Source organism: Peromyscus californicus, unplaced genomic scaffold (assembly GCF_007827085.1).
Source record: "Peromyscus californicus insignis strain IS unplaced genomic scaffold, ASM782708v3 Scaffold_19__1_contigs__length_69161282, whole genome shotgun sequence".
NCBI lineage: Eukaryota > Metazoa > Chordata > Mammalia > Rodentia > Cricetidae > Peromyscus > Peromyscus californicus.
In genome coordinates, this window is record NW_026294491.1 from 41,177,562 (window position 1) to 41,191,853 (window position 14,292).

General features: G+C 44.3%; 1 protein-coding gene across 4 annotated transcripts in view; it reads left to right on the top strand.

Annotated features, from left to right (window-relative positions):
- The window catches only part of Prim2 (DNA primase subunit 2), a 308,490-nt gene that overhangs the window by 220,841 nt on the left and 73,357 nt on the right, over positions 1-14,292 (top strand). The gene's annotated exons all lie outside the window — the stretch shown is intronic.

Consider the following 14,292-nt stretch of genomic DNA (forward strand, 5'->3'; position numbering starts at 1 on the left):
GAATATTGAACAATGATAGATTATTGCATTACGTTATTCCTTACCGCCTGGATATTTTTGATGGTCCTTTTTGCCTCCGGCTCTGTGTGGCCCTGGTTGGGAAATGAAGGGGTGATACCTTATTCCTCTGGAATTGGTGACAAGGCAGTGGATCCTGGTGTCCTCTGGAGCTTGAGAGTGAGAGGCCCTGTTTGTTTTACTGTATATGAAGAGAGATTTTTCTGGGATGGAGGTGAGATAAAAGGTTTTAGATGAGACAGGTGGACCCAGTGAGGAAAGCCTTCGAGTTTAGCAGCTGTAGGAGTCACAAGAATTACCTTGAAGGGTCCCTGCCACTTAGGGGAAAGGGGTGAAGGGCGCTGGCCTGGAGGGAAAAGAAGGACCTGATCCCCAATCTGTATTGGAGGTGGACAATTATTGTCACACGGCTGAGGTAATGAACAGTCTGCGTAGCTCCATAGAATAGACCTTAGGTGACATAAAAGAGGAGTTAACAGGCTATCTGGAATAGTTGGAGGTTTGGATAAAAGACCTGGTGTTAGAACTGGCCTTCCATACATTAGTTCAAACGGAGAAATTGAAAGAGGCTTTTTAGGAAGAGCCCTGAGCCTGAGGAGAGCTAGAGGCAATAATCTTACCCAGTCGAGATGAAGTTCCTGTGACATCTTAGTAAGAATAGTTTTTAAAGACCGGTTGGTACGCTCCACCTTACCTGAGGATTGAGGACGGTATGGGATATGGAAATTCCAGGGAATATTTAACGCCTTAGCTAGTGTCTGAGAAATCTGAGAAGTAAATTCTGGGCCATTGTCAGACTGGAGAGAAGCAGGGACTCCAAACCGAGGAATAATTTCTCGGAGAAGGAGGTCTGCAACTGTCTGAGCCCGCTTATTAGAAACCGGATATGCCTCCACCCAATTTGAAAATGAGTCCACCATCACGAGGAGATACTTAACTTTCCTGACGGTGGGCATATGGGTAAAATCGAGCTGCCAGTCACTCCCCGGAAGGGAACCTCTAGCCTGGTGGGTGGGAAAAGGCTGACTCCTGTACTTGGTATTGGGATCTGTTTTTTGGCAGATCTCACAAGAAGCAGTAATAGTTCTTAAGAACTGTAAATCCTCAGAGGTGGGCTGCAGGTGAGCTTTTACGAATTGAGACAGAGCAAGATTATTAGGATGAAAGAGCTGGTGTAGATAGGACAGAATTTGTCTAGTGTCTGGAGTTCCCTGTGAGGGTGTAGGCTGTACTGTATGGATTCCCTGTGGTGGGTGAGGTGAGACTTGGCCCTGGAGGGCCGCTGTCCTGGCTGCCTGGTCAGCCCGGTTGTTTCCCCTAGAGATGATGGAGCTATCCGTCTGATGAGACCGGCAGTGGACAATTCCTATAGCTCTGGGGAGGTGGGAAGCCTCCAGCATGGCCATTATTTGGCCTGAGTTAGATATGGATCCCCCTTTTGTTGTGAGAAGGCCACGCTCCCTCCAAATAGCAGCATGGGACAGGAGAATATGAAAAGCATATTTGGAGTCTGTGTAAACATTTAAAGATTGTCCCTGTGCCAATTGGAAGGCACGAGTGAGAGCTATCAGCTCAGCCTGTTGGTTGGTGGTGTGTGTGGGTAATGCCTGTGCCTCTATTATCTCAGTATCTGACACTATGGCATAACCCGCTTTACGGGTCCCTTCATATAAGAAGGAGCTGCCATCTGTGTACCAAGTATAAGTAGCCTGAGGCAATGTGCCCTCCTGTATGTGTGAAGGGTGAGGTAGCAGCTCTTCTAAAGTTTCAGTGCAGGAATGAGAAGGAGAATAGTCAGCGTTAGGTTGAGGAAGGAGGCTTGAAATATTGAGAGGTGGACAGGTCCGGAAAGTAAGCGTCGCATCCTCTAGTAATGCCACCTGGAGAGAAAGAACTCGGGAAGGAGGTAAAGTTTGCAAGCCTTTATAAGTTAAAAGATGGGACAGATTATGGTGAGAGAAAACAGTAATAGATGACCCAAAACTTAACTTCTTTGATTCCCGAATAAGGAGCTCTGCAGCTGCTAAGGCACGGATGCAAGGTGCCCAGCCCTGACTGGTAAGGTCTAGCTTCTTTGACAGATAGGCTACAGGTGCAAAGGAGGGTCCCAGCTGATGTCCTAGAGTTCCCAGGGCAAATCCCTCTTTCTCTGCTACATAGAGGGAAAAGGGACGGGTTAAGTCTGGGAGATGGAGCGCTGGAGCCTGAAGAAGAGCCTGCTGGAGCCTTTGGAAAGGTTTAGTGACAGGATGAAGGAGGGGCTCGTGCGGTGAGCCCTGAGCTGCCTCATATAAGGGGCGAGCAAGGAGAGAAAAAGATGGAACCCAGGACCGTACAAAACCCGCTATTCCTAGGAAAGACAGAATCTCCTGTTTAGTAGAAGGGACTGTGAGGGACTGGATTAGACGCTTTCTGTCTACAGTAATAGCCTTGTGAGTTGGAGTAATGGATAGGCCTAAATAGGTGACCTGGGGAGTTGACAGCTGAACTTTAGAAGGAGATACCCTGTAACCCCGGCTGGATAAGAAATTTAGGAGAGCAGAGGTGTTAGTTTGGCTAACCTGTAAGGATGGGCTACAGAGTAAAATATCATCTACATACTGTATTAGTTTAGAGCCAGGGAGAGACAGAGAAAGCAGGTCAGAGGCCAGAGCCTGACCAAACAGGTGTGGACTGTCTCTGAATCCCTGTGGCAGAACAGTCCAGGTCAGCTGTGTGGACCGGTGGGTGTCAGGGTCAGTCCAGGTAAAAGCAAAGATATTTTGAGACTGAGGACTGAGAGGGATAGAAAAGAAGGCGTCTTTGAGATCTAGAACTGAGAAGTGAGAGGTTCCTGAAGGGATAGTGGACAGGAGAGTATACGGGTTAGGCACTACAGGATGGAGAGGGACCACTGCAGAGTTAATGAGCCGGAGGTCTTGAACCAGGCGGTAGGTTCCGTTAGACTTTTTAACTGCAAGAATGGGAGTGTTAAAAGGTGAAGAGGTTAGGCGAAGCAGCTTTTTCCTGAGAAGGTCAGAAATGATAGGCTTAAGTCCTCTCAGGCTCTGGAGTGAGAGAGGATACTGAGCTTGGGTGATATACCTTGTAGGATCTTGTAGCTGGATAATAACAGGCTGATGGTGTCTAGCAATAGAAGGGTTCTGGGTATCCCAGACTTTTGGGTCTACCTGAGAGGCTGGTAGGGGAAAAGAATTGTTAGAGTCAGAAGAGTGAATGGCTAGAAGTAAAAGTAAAGGAGCTGCTGGCGCGTCTGGGATGGAGCGAATGTGTGGAGCGAAAGAAATGGACGCTCCTACCTTAGCTAGAAGATCCCTCCCCATTAAAGGTACAGGGCAGCTTGGCACCACTAAGAACGTGTGTGTGAGAGGGATGCCTCTGAAAATGCAATTGAGTGGTGGTGTCTGATGAGGTAGATAAGGCTGTCCCCCAACCCCGACAATAGGGAGACGAGCAGGAGAGGTGGGCCCCCAAAACTCTCTCAGGACAGAGTAGGTAGCTCCGGTGTCCAAAAGGAACGAGATGGGGCACCCATTGACCTTTATAGTTACCCTAGGTTCCCTGTGTGAGATGGGAGTGGCCGGGGCGGAAACCGGGCAGCGTCAGTCCTCGCTGTAAGCCAAGCCTACAAAGTCAGCTGAAGGGTGGTCTTCATCTGGCGTTCCTACGTCACTTGGGACGTTAGGACAGTCAGCTGACCAGTGACCCTTTTGGTAACAGTTTGGACAAGGCTTTGTTGGTGCCCTTCGTGGGCCGGCGGTGCAAGCCCGGGCCCAATGGCCTTCTCTCCCACACTTGAAACAGGGACCAGACGGCTTTCGGGGAGCCGGTCGGACAGTGCTTGCCAGCATCTGGCAGCTCCTTTTATGGGCTTTTTCATCTCTCCCATGGTACACCTTAAATGCTATCGCCAGCATATCTGCCTGTGGAGTTAGAGGGCCGTTCTCCAAACGTTTAAGTTTATCCCTAATGTCAGGGAAGCTCTGTGAGACAAAGTGGGTCATTAGCAGCTGCCTGCCCTCAGGGCTCTCTGGGTCTAAGCTAGTGAACTGAAGTAGAGCCTTGGTGAGCCGCTCTAGAAAATGAGACGGATTTTCGTCTTTATCTTGAATAACCATTTTTAGTTTTTCATAGTTTACTGGTTTTAGGGCAGCCTTACGGAGACCTGTCAGGAGACAGGTAATAAACCTATCTCTGGCTAGACAGCCACCCTGGGTGTTATAATCCCAGTGTGGCTCTCGGTCAGGAACCGCCTCAGCTCCTGGCGGGTGTGAGAGGTTAGTTTGATGAATTTCGTCTGCATGAATCCTAGCCTGCTCCCAAACCCGCCTGCGCTCCTCAGGAAGTAAGTTATTAGAAAGTATCATGAATATATCATGAAAGGTGAGACTATAAGATTGAGTTATATATTGAAACTGTTTAATAAAGGCAGCAGAATTAGAAGTATAAGAACCCAGCTTACTTTCTATCTGAGAGAGTTCTGCTAGAGAGAATGGAACATGAACTTTAATCAGTCCATCCACACCAGCCACCTCTCGCAAAGGGAGAACAGTGGAAGGTTTTGGATGGCTGGTATCCGGCAGTTTAGCAGCCCGAGAGCGGGTGGTAGGAGGAGTGAAGTTTGGAGCTAGGGCAGGGCCTTTGGAACCGGCCGCTGCCGAGGAAGGAGCAGCTTTAGAAGAAGAAGAATCCGGAAGGGGAGCGGAAGGAACAGTTGTTCTAGGAGTTGGAGCTGGAGGTCGAATAGGTGGAGGTTCGTTAGCAGGATCTAGAGTCAGAGATTCCGGAGTCAGAGAATCCTCCGGTTCAGGCATAGCCAGGAGCACATGAGCAGGAGAGAAGGAATCCAGAAGAGACGGTTTAGCACTGAGAAAGAAAAACGCTATGACATAGGGCAACTCTTGCCATCTGCCTGAGCGCTGACAGTAATTAGATAACTCCCGTAAAATATCGGGATCTAAGGAGCCGCTCGGCGGCCATTTTTTGTTGTTTTCTAAAGAATACTTTGGCCATTTTTTAGAACATAAACGAGTTAACTTAGGAATCTTTATGTAAGGCATTAAACTGAGAGGTTTTAAAGCTTCAACAAGACAGCCTAACGGAGAGGAAGGACTAACAGGGTTGGAAGCCTTGTTTCCCATGTCTGCAGCGGAGAGGCAGAAAAAAATAAAAAAGAAAAAAAACAAACGTGATCCGGAGCCAAGGCCCCAGGCGTCCCCAAGGCCAAGGACGGATACCGGGCACAAGCTGTTCCTTAGCTCGTCAGCCACAGAAACAGGGGCCCTCGCCACGTGAGGAAAGGATTCCCCGGGAACCCGGACAGCGTCTGCCGCTTCGTCAAGCCGGATGAACGTGTCGGCCCCACGTGGCCCCCAGGACGCACCCAACGGCGGTGGTCCCAACGCGAGAAATATCTCAGGCTGCAGACGTGGGAGAGGGCTAGAAATCTGAGGCCTGCGATAGGGGCCAACCGTAGCCAGTGAAGACCGTGGTCGGGGGTTCCCCCGGTCTCAAGAATACTGGTGAGGCGCCGGACGATCAACGGTCGTTCTCACAGATTCAGGAAACCGTTTACGCTGGCCGAAAATGGGGGGACTCACCAATCGGAGAAAGCGGTGTTGCATGGAATTTTTGCGGTCAGGCGAAATGGAGAGCGGTCTGTCGCGTACGGAGCAGTGTTGCAGTCCCCGGTTTACGGGTTTCCAGGCGCCAGGCGCCGGGCGCCCGGAAGCGCCCGCTCGGTTTCGGCACCAAAAATGTTAGTTTTTCGACTGCGTTGTGTGCTTACCCTGCAAGGAAATGCCACGAAACACGACAGAATCCGCTAACAAGAGTTTTATTAAAGGGACAGAGAGTGAGCAGGCCTGTGGGAAACACGTGTGTGGAGAGGAAAAAGGAACCGGGAACATGGCGCCTGATTTTAAAGGCTGGGCGTGGACAGATCAGCGTCACTACTACACGCAAGCGCGTAGATCACATGGCCACGTTGCGCGCTTACGTGGCTAGTGGGACGTCATGGATCTTGGTCCCGCGAGATGCCCTGACCCGGAAATGGCTATCTGGACCTGGACCTAGCCAGGCGGAAGTATCCGCCAGGCATAGGCAGACACGCCTGACCGTGGGGGCTTGTTGTAAACCTTTCAGTGTGGGCCTCATGGGGAAGGCGGGGCAACTGAAGTGAAGTAGCAGCTGTCCTGGGGTACTACTTACCTGCAGTCTGCTTCCCATTTTTATTATTGTGTCTCCTGCTACCCACAAATACAGATTATACTACACATTGTCTGATGAGAGTTTTCTGAGGAGACTTCTTAAAAATCAAATTGAGTAAAATTCATGCTAGTGGAAAAATAATTTATATTCAATTTTGGCAGGATTTTATTGATTGTGTTCTCCTTTGGAGTCATTGCCAGGACAATTACCTGGACTGACATAGTAGATACCTTTTCCCAGGGATTTAGCTGTAGAAAGAATCTCATTTTGGTTTCAGTGGTGACAGCTGCTGAGTGAGTTTTCTCGTGATGTCCTTCGCAGTAGGAAATGATGTGTCCTTACTCACACCAACAAATCCACACTGCAGGGGAGTCTGCTTTCTAAATGGCCGAATAGCCTAGCTTAAGTGATCATAGTGTTTTTTGTTTTTTTTTTTTAAATATCCAAAGTGGGTAAAACTGTGATTGAAAAATGGATATATGTGTACTGTGCAGAGACCCTCGTCTCCTCTTTGGAAACTGCTTTCCATCTGTGCCATGATGCATGTGTTTTTATCTGAAAAGGTCAGACTGGATCTTGGGATACTTTCATATAATGATCCAAGAGATTGTAGTTTATTTTGAAAGATGCTTTAACTTACTTTTTAATGGCCCAAATAAATATGATTCCCTGATGCACCAATCACTTTTGATTACTTGAGCTTTCTCTGCTGTTTTCATGTTTTATACTGGCATAAAAATACTATTAACTCAAGCCTGCCAGATGGAGAGGGGTAAATAGTGGTACCCTCTTTAGGTTCTGTGGTACTGGGAATGCTTGACAGAGACAGGCAGTGTATTTTATATATTATTGTTTTATGGACTTCAGAATCTATCTGTTGATGAAAGACATTTTTGGAGGATGGGAGACAAATCCTCTTACTGTAGTTTAGAATCACATTTGCACTCCATGGTTTCTTATAAATGAAAGAAGGATGAATCATGGCAGTTGCATGTTGAGGTAGGCCAGGCTATCCCAGATCACAAGTAGCAATGTGTTGAAGCTTGATTTTTCTCCAAAATGAACCTTAGTTTAGCTTACCTCCAAAGTAATCCCAATCCAAGATTACTTCAGGGCGAACTATGTCTAGTACCTAGTTCCCAAGTAGATATTTTAGAAACAAGCTTCTTTGAAGTAGGCTGGAAGACTTTCTGTATTTGGCCACACTGTAGCTTATGGTATGCCCATAACGATTACGAATTTTAGTTTGGCAAGTAGAAGTGAGGGCAGGCTAATGACTGTTCTGTAGGTATGCCTACCTAGCCTTCCAAAGGATCAGTGCCATTAGTAAAAGCACAATGGAAATCACGTGTATACTTTTATATTGCACACATGAAGATAATTTTAATGACACCTTCATACCCAAAATATGATTTTAACGTGTAATTGACATGACAAAGTATTGATGACATATTTTACATTATAGCATTATAAGTGTTTGAAATCAATGAACACATTATACTTATTATTAAACATCTTAACTGAGAATAAGGCAAATTTAAGAGCTCAACAGTCATTTTGCCTGGTGGGTCCTGCTTATATGGATAGAGAAGTTCTTTTTTTTTTTTTTTTAAATGTCTGAGGTGAGTAAAACTTACTGCATGAAGTTGTTCCATTTAAATCTCCTGCATTGGAAGCTGAAATTTTGCCTTTGAAAATGTCCCAAAGAGTAAATCTTGTTTATAATGATAGATTCCAAAAAAAGGCTTCCAGATAGCAGACATCAAAGGACATCTAAATGCTTCTACCTCAAGGTTAAGCATAAACCTTGGTATAAAAAAAGTAGATAAAAAAAATCTCCTTCTAGTATTTACTGGAAGAGATTAGGAAATGCTAAGAATAGAAAAACAAAACAGAACAGTAGAGGGGATGGTGAGCTACACCTTTATGAAGGCAGAAATAGGGTCTCTGTGAGTTCAAAGACAGCATGGTCTACATTGTAAGATACAGGCCAGCCAGGGCTTTTAAAAACAGAAGAAAACAACCAAGCATGTTTAGGTCTAATACATTTAGGCTTTGGTGAAGATGATTACAGTTAGATAAAGGTACAGTGACGCAGTCTAGAAATCTCCTGATCTTCGTGGCAGCCTTTGATGGCACCACCAGGATTCTGTTTTTAGTCCCTGTCCATCACAGAGATAGATGAAACCTGGGACTACAAGATTCTGATTGCCCTGCATAACCATCCTTGAAAAGCTGACCTTCACCTCATGTTTGTAGTGATGAGGGGTGATGTTCATCTTGTACTTGTTATCAATGCCACAGCATGAGGAGATTCCCCCCCGCTCTTAATCTTAACCAGCTGACCTTTCTGCGAGACCCACAAATCCACTTTTGTATATTCTTTGTTGTTTTTTTCCAGCTCTCAGTTCCCACATTCTGACAAAAGTCCCACCAAGGGTCTAAGTGTACAATTGCTATGTATGTGCAACCAACAGGACTAACATTTCTGTTGCTTCTGCGAAGTCCAGAAGGTCTGCCTCTCACTTGGGATTCACAGGTGGATGTGTGCAGATGTGTTTTCTAGATTTATCATTTTAGATAGTCAATGGCTTATTTACTTAGATATTCATATTTTCTGTAAGCTAGATATTTGTATGAGTGTTTGGAAAAACTGTACTTCATTGTGAATGGATTATCTGTCTTTTTGTCACAGTCACCCATCACACCTAGATTCCTCAGTATTGCATTGACTTAACAGAGTTAAAGGTAGTACCCTGTAAACTTGGTTTATAGAAACACACGTTTGGGATTGTGATAGTTAGTCTTGATTGTCAACGTGATAGGAGACAAGTCTCTGGGCCTGCCTGGGAGGGGTTGTCTAGATTAGATTAGCCCCTGGGAATATCTGCTGGGAATTATCTAGTTAGGTTAACTGAGGTGGAAGAGCCAGCATGAATGCCTGTGGCAACAGTCCTTGGCCTGAGCAGTGGTTCTTGTTCTTTGTTGTAATTTAATAATTAGGATATGTTATAAAGGACAATAACTGAGCTGTAGGGAGAAACCTATTTGAGTCTTGAGTGTCTAATAGCATTTTAATTAATTAATTAATAACTTTTAAGACAGGGTTTGTCTGTGTAATAGAGCCCTGGCCATCCTGGAATTCACATTGTAGACCAGGCTGGACTCAGACTCGGAGATCTGCATGCCCCTGCCTTGCAAGTGCTGGGGTTAAAGGTGTGCACCACCACCTGACTTAAAAGCATTTTTAAAAAGGAGTGCATCCTGCATTTTGTGCACTGGTCAGTTTTGTTGAGGTAGTGACCAGGTTTGTTTTGCTGGCACACAGCACTGTCATATTTTAGCAAAAGGGCACTCTGTCCTTCTACAACCCAGTATCTTCAGAACATATTCTAGTGCAACTGAATAATCATGGAGTCACATCCTTCCTGTTTTTGTTACTTTTCTGTAACCCCAGAAAGCTCTTGTAGTTCACCCTTGGTGCCTTTTACAGGCTGCTCCCGCAAGTGAAAGGTAATTTATGTATAGAAAGCACACATAAATTGTTGGAATTCCTAACCTTTACCACTTGTATTTATGAACGAACCAACTGGTATACAGTTTGTCTATTCCCTTTTATATTTATGGCAAATTGGTGACTCAACTAAGAAATAAAAAGATCCATTTTCAAGATTCTCTGACTAGTTAATCAAACATTCCTCTTTATAGTTGGCAAGATAATGATTAGAGATACAATATGAATTTAGTGAACCATTAAAATGATTTTTATAATCTGTGTTTGGAAGAAATGACATAGTATGATATAAAGGTTAGGAATAAAATAACTTCTATGCTCATTGATTCTACCGTGTTGAAAACTGAACAGTGGTGACCATGAATCATCCTCAGATGAATATTTTCTTTTGAGTATTCATGTGTGCCTCCTATTAAAGTTATTTCTAACAAATTTGCTGTTATTCAACAATTAATGAAAAAAACATGAATTTGAAAGAAAGCTAGGAGGTAGATATAAAAGGATTTGGAGGGGGGGCAAGGGAAGAGGGAAATGATGTAATTGTGTTATACTCTCAAAAGTTAAAAAATAATAAAAAAGGAAAAAATTCCTGTTATTATTTCTTCTTATCTAATATAAGCACTATGACATATTTATAAATGGATACATTTTAAACATCATAAAATAAGAATACACAGAGTTACCCAGTGTAGAGTCTGCTTTCATTTAGAAGCATTATGATAATGAAGTTGATAGCACTGATAGGGTATCATAGCGATGCGCCTCCTCACATTTCTTGGTTACCTGCAACAGTCTCCTTCAGAAGCATCACTTTGGCAGTCCTTGTAAAAGCCAAGGTGCTGTTTCATGAGCTAGTGTGGATTGTTGAGCATTTTTATTCTTTGTGGCAGCATTGCTTGCTTGTTTTTTGTTTGTGTCTTGATCCTTGGGTTGCTGTCAGTGTTTTATAATAAGGAAACAGGAAAACCAGTCCTGGAAATGCTCTCATGACCTAAGCAATGAAGTTAGTTACTTTTCTCTCTTGAGACCAAAAATACCCGACAGAAACAACTTCACAGGGAACCTTGATTTCAGTGTGTCAGAAAGGCAAGGCGGAGAGCTCATGGTGCCAGAGCATGCGGGAGAGCTTCCTAACATCCTGGTGAACCAGGATGCAGAGACCCTGAGCAGGACACAGAGGTGGGGAGGTGGGGAACTGGGGAAGTGGGGAGGTGGGAAGGTGGAGAAATTGGAAGGTGGGGAGGTGGGGAATCAGGTATAACCTCCCCACACCCACCCTTAGTGATGTATGAATTCCAGGCAGACTCTCTCTACTTCTTCAAGGTTCCATAGTTTTCAAAACAGCACCACGATTGGAGACTGGGCATCAGCAGTTGTCCATTTGTTTGTTTAGTGTCTGTGTGTGTGGCAGAGGACAACTTTCAGGAGTTAGTCCTTTATTTCACCCTGGGGGCCCCAGAGGTTGAACTCAGGCCATCAGGCCTGAAGCCATTTGCTCTTACTGGCTGAGGAGCTACCTCCCTGGCCTAGATGTAATATTGCCTAAAATAGGAAGAGTTTTTTGTTGTCCAGTTCCTCTCTTTCTGCTCATTTCCTCTCTCCGCTTTTTTAAGTGTGAACCTGATGATGTCAGTTCGATCCTCAGATATTTTCAAGGTTTTTCATTCTGGCCTACAGAGCTTGAGATCCAAGGCTTTCTCATCCTTTGTCTGGATGCAGTAGCTTACACTTTCCATGTCAACTCTATTTGTCACAACCAGCTTCAGGGGTACTGAGTATCTGGGGTCCTTTGTTGTGGAATATTATTTTAAAGTGTGTTACATTTTTCCTACTGCTTTTGTTAACAATGCAGAGATGTGATACATTTGTTTGATTGAATAAAATTAACCTGTGAGCAGGAGGTTGAGTCAGCAAGTAGCTGACAGGAAGTGGTAGGGAGGAACCACAGTAGCTAGGGTTCTTAAATGGGGACTAAACAGAAGGACTGTTGAGTTTTTTGGAAGACACCTGCAAAGGGAGAAGGGGAGCTACTTGCTATTCAGCCTCTCTGAGCAGCAGAATTCTGCCTCAAAGAGACCTTGCCTCTGAATCCTGAGTTCTTTGGAGGGATGGAGATCTAGATAAAGGTTTCCCTTGATAGCTTTGAGTCAGTGCCTGAGGAAATGGCAAATGTGTATGGTGTTGTGTTTGTGTTGTCCCCCCCACCCCACCCTGCACGCGCGCTGGCTTCATAGCTCAGAATTGCCTCAAATCCCAAATCCCCTCAACCCCCTAGACTGCAGGTGTATGTCGCTGTGTTCGCTCTGTGTTTCTTCTTTATGTATTTTTTTAAACTCATTATGCTGCAATTAATCTGGCCAAGACAAGTTCCTGAGGTGAAGTAATTATTTGACTGTGTTTTATCAATAACCATCTATAATTATGTCTGTACATCATTTTACCACTACGTGTGTATTTGTGAATGGTTGGTTTGAACAATTCTTTTAGATGGTTGCAGTCACCATTTTCATTTATGCATTTGGATACTGAGGTTTACAGGAGTCAAAGGCATGGCCGAGTACAGAGCCGGGTGATGTCTCCTCTAGGCTCATACTGGCCGCCTTACTGTCTGCTTTCCCCCTGTTTACTGGTTAAAGTATGTAATTACTCCTTTGTACTAGAATATACTTCCTGATTTTAATTAGCATTTTTGAATAAGCCATATTATTTGTTTCCCCAGCATGTCTAGTCTGGCATCAGTGCTTCCATTTACAAATGAGAATGATGGCAAAACAGGATAATTGACTTTTCCAGTTGTGTAGCTAGTGACTTAAAACCCGAAACAAGAAAGGTCTCCAGACTTGCAGCCTTCCGCTAGTTCTGTTACCCTGTGGGGCTTCTTTGTTCCATGGTTAGATGGGGAAGTAAAGTCGTTTTTCACCCCTGTGATTTTACAGAAATAATGGTCTTTTAGGCCTGTATGACAGTGTGAAACAGGAGCCGGTGGTTCGGTGGATAAAATGCTTGCTGTATAAGCCTGAGGATTGGGGTCCAGATCCCAAGCATCCACATAAAAAACATGGCATGCCGGGCCTGGTGGTCACCTGTAATCCAGCACTGGGGGAGTGGAGACAAGCACTCCTCAGAGTAGCCTGGCTAGCTAGCTGAATCAGGGAAGTCCAAGTTCAGCGAGAGACCTTGCCTCAGTAAATAAAGTGGTAGATATGATAGATAGACAGCTGACATTACCTCTGGCCTTCACACATGTACACACATACTCAGGAGGATCCTCACATGTGTGAACCTACATGCATATACACTCTACATACATACCTACATACACACATGCCTGTCCAAACAGTGCAAATCATTAAAATAATAGCTGTGGGTTTCACTTAGCATGATCTATGTATGCATCAAGTTAATGTCATTGATGGACTAAGTCAGAGCAAATGGCACATTACCTAACAGAAGAGGGATACTTAGGCTTGACGGTCTCATAGGGTACTTGCAGCATCCCAGTGCACTACTACAGTCTTGTTTCATAATTTGTATCTGTTGTTTAATCAATGAAATTAATCGACTGTGGAAACAGCAACTTCTTAAAGAGCATGTGTGTGGTTCTGCAGGAAGAGTCTCTTCCTAGTAGATGTGAAATAGAGAGTCTGGAATTCTTTATGATTAACTTGACTCTTCTCTCCAGAATTTTCTTTAGTTGTATCTGTATAAGCCATGGGTTGACTGTATACATTTTTCTATGTAATATAGCAAACTGAATGCAATGGGATCTTTGTTTATGGGGTTGGACATGGAGAGTAGATTTTGTCAAGGATATGAAAAATTGTAAAGATGAATGGCTTTAGATAGTGCCTGTCAACTTGTTTCCAGATTTGTGAATAACACCACAGAGACATTTATTATAGGAGGAGGATGTCAGTGTCATAAAGAAATGAAATGAAGAGACAAGTTTGCATTTGACCACAGGACAGACTTGGTGTTTTGATTCTAACACATTTCTAATTTCCTCATTTGATAAATGTAAATTAAGTGTTCTCCCAGAATGGATGTGAGGATTTAATTAGAGAATGTACATGGGGATTCCTCGCACACTAAGCACTGTTAAATATTTTAATGAATGGCAACTGCTACTATATATCAGGCCTTTAACAGAAATGATTTTGATTTGGGTCCTTATGTTAGTACGGCAGGTCGATATCATCTTCCCCATTTGATGGAGAAGGAGCACAGCATGCCCGTAGGCTGATGACACGCCCAGGGATCTGTGGTCCAGGGTGATTCCTGTTGAAGCTCTCCCTTCGTTCCTGCTCTGTTGCAGTGCTGTTGATAGGCTTAAGTAGAGGAGGTTTAAACTTTTACTGTATGGATTATGCTTGTAGGAAGTGAAAGCAGTGCCCTGGGGTAGGATTCGGGAAATCCAGCCTGGTGCTATGTTGTGTGTTACTTGTAAGTAATTCATTGTATATGTCTTATTAAATACATTCAGAGTACTTGGCTTTCTGCTGAGGTTCATGTGTAAAATGTTTTCTTATTATAACTTTGATCTTAGAATA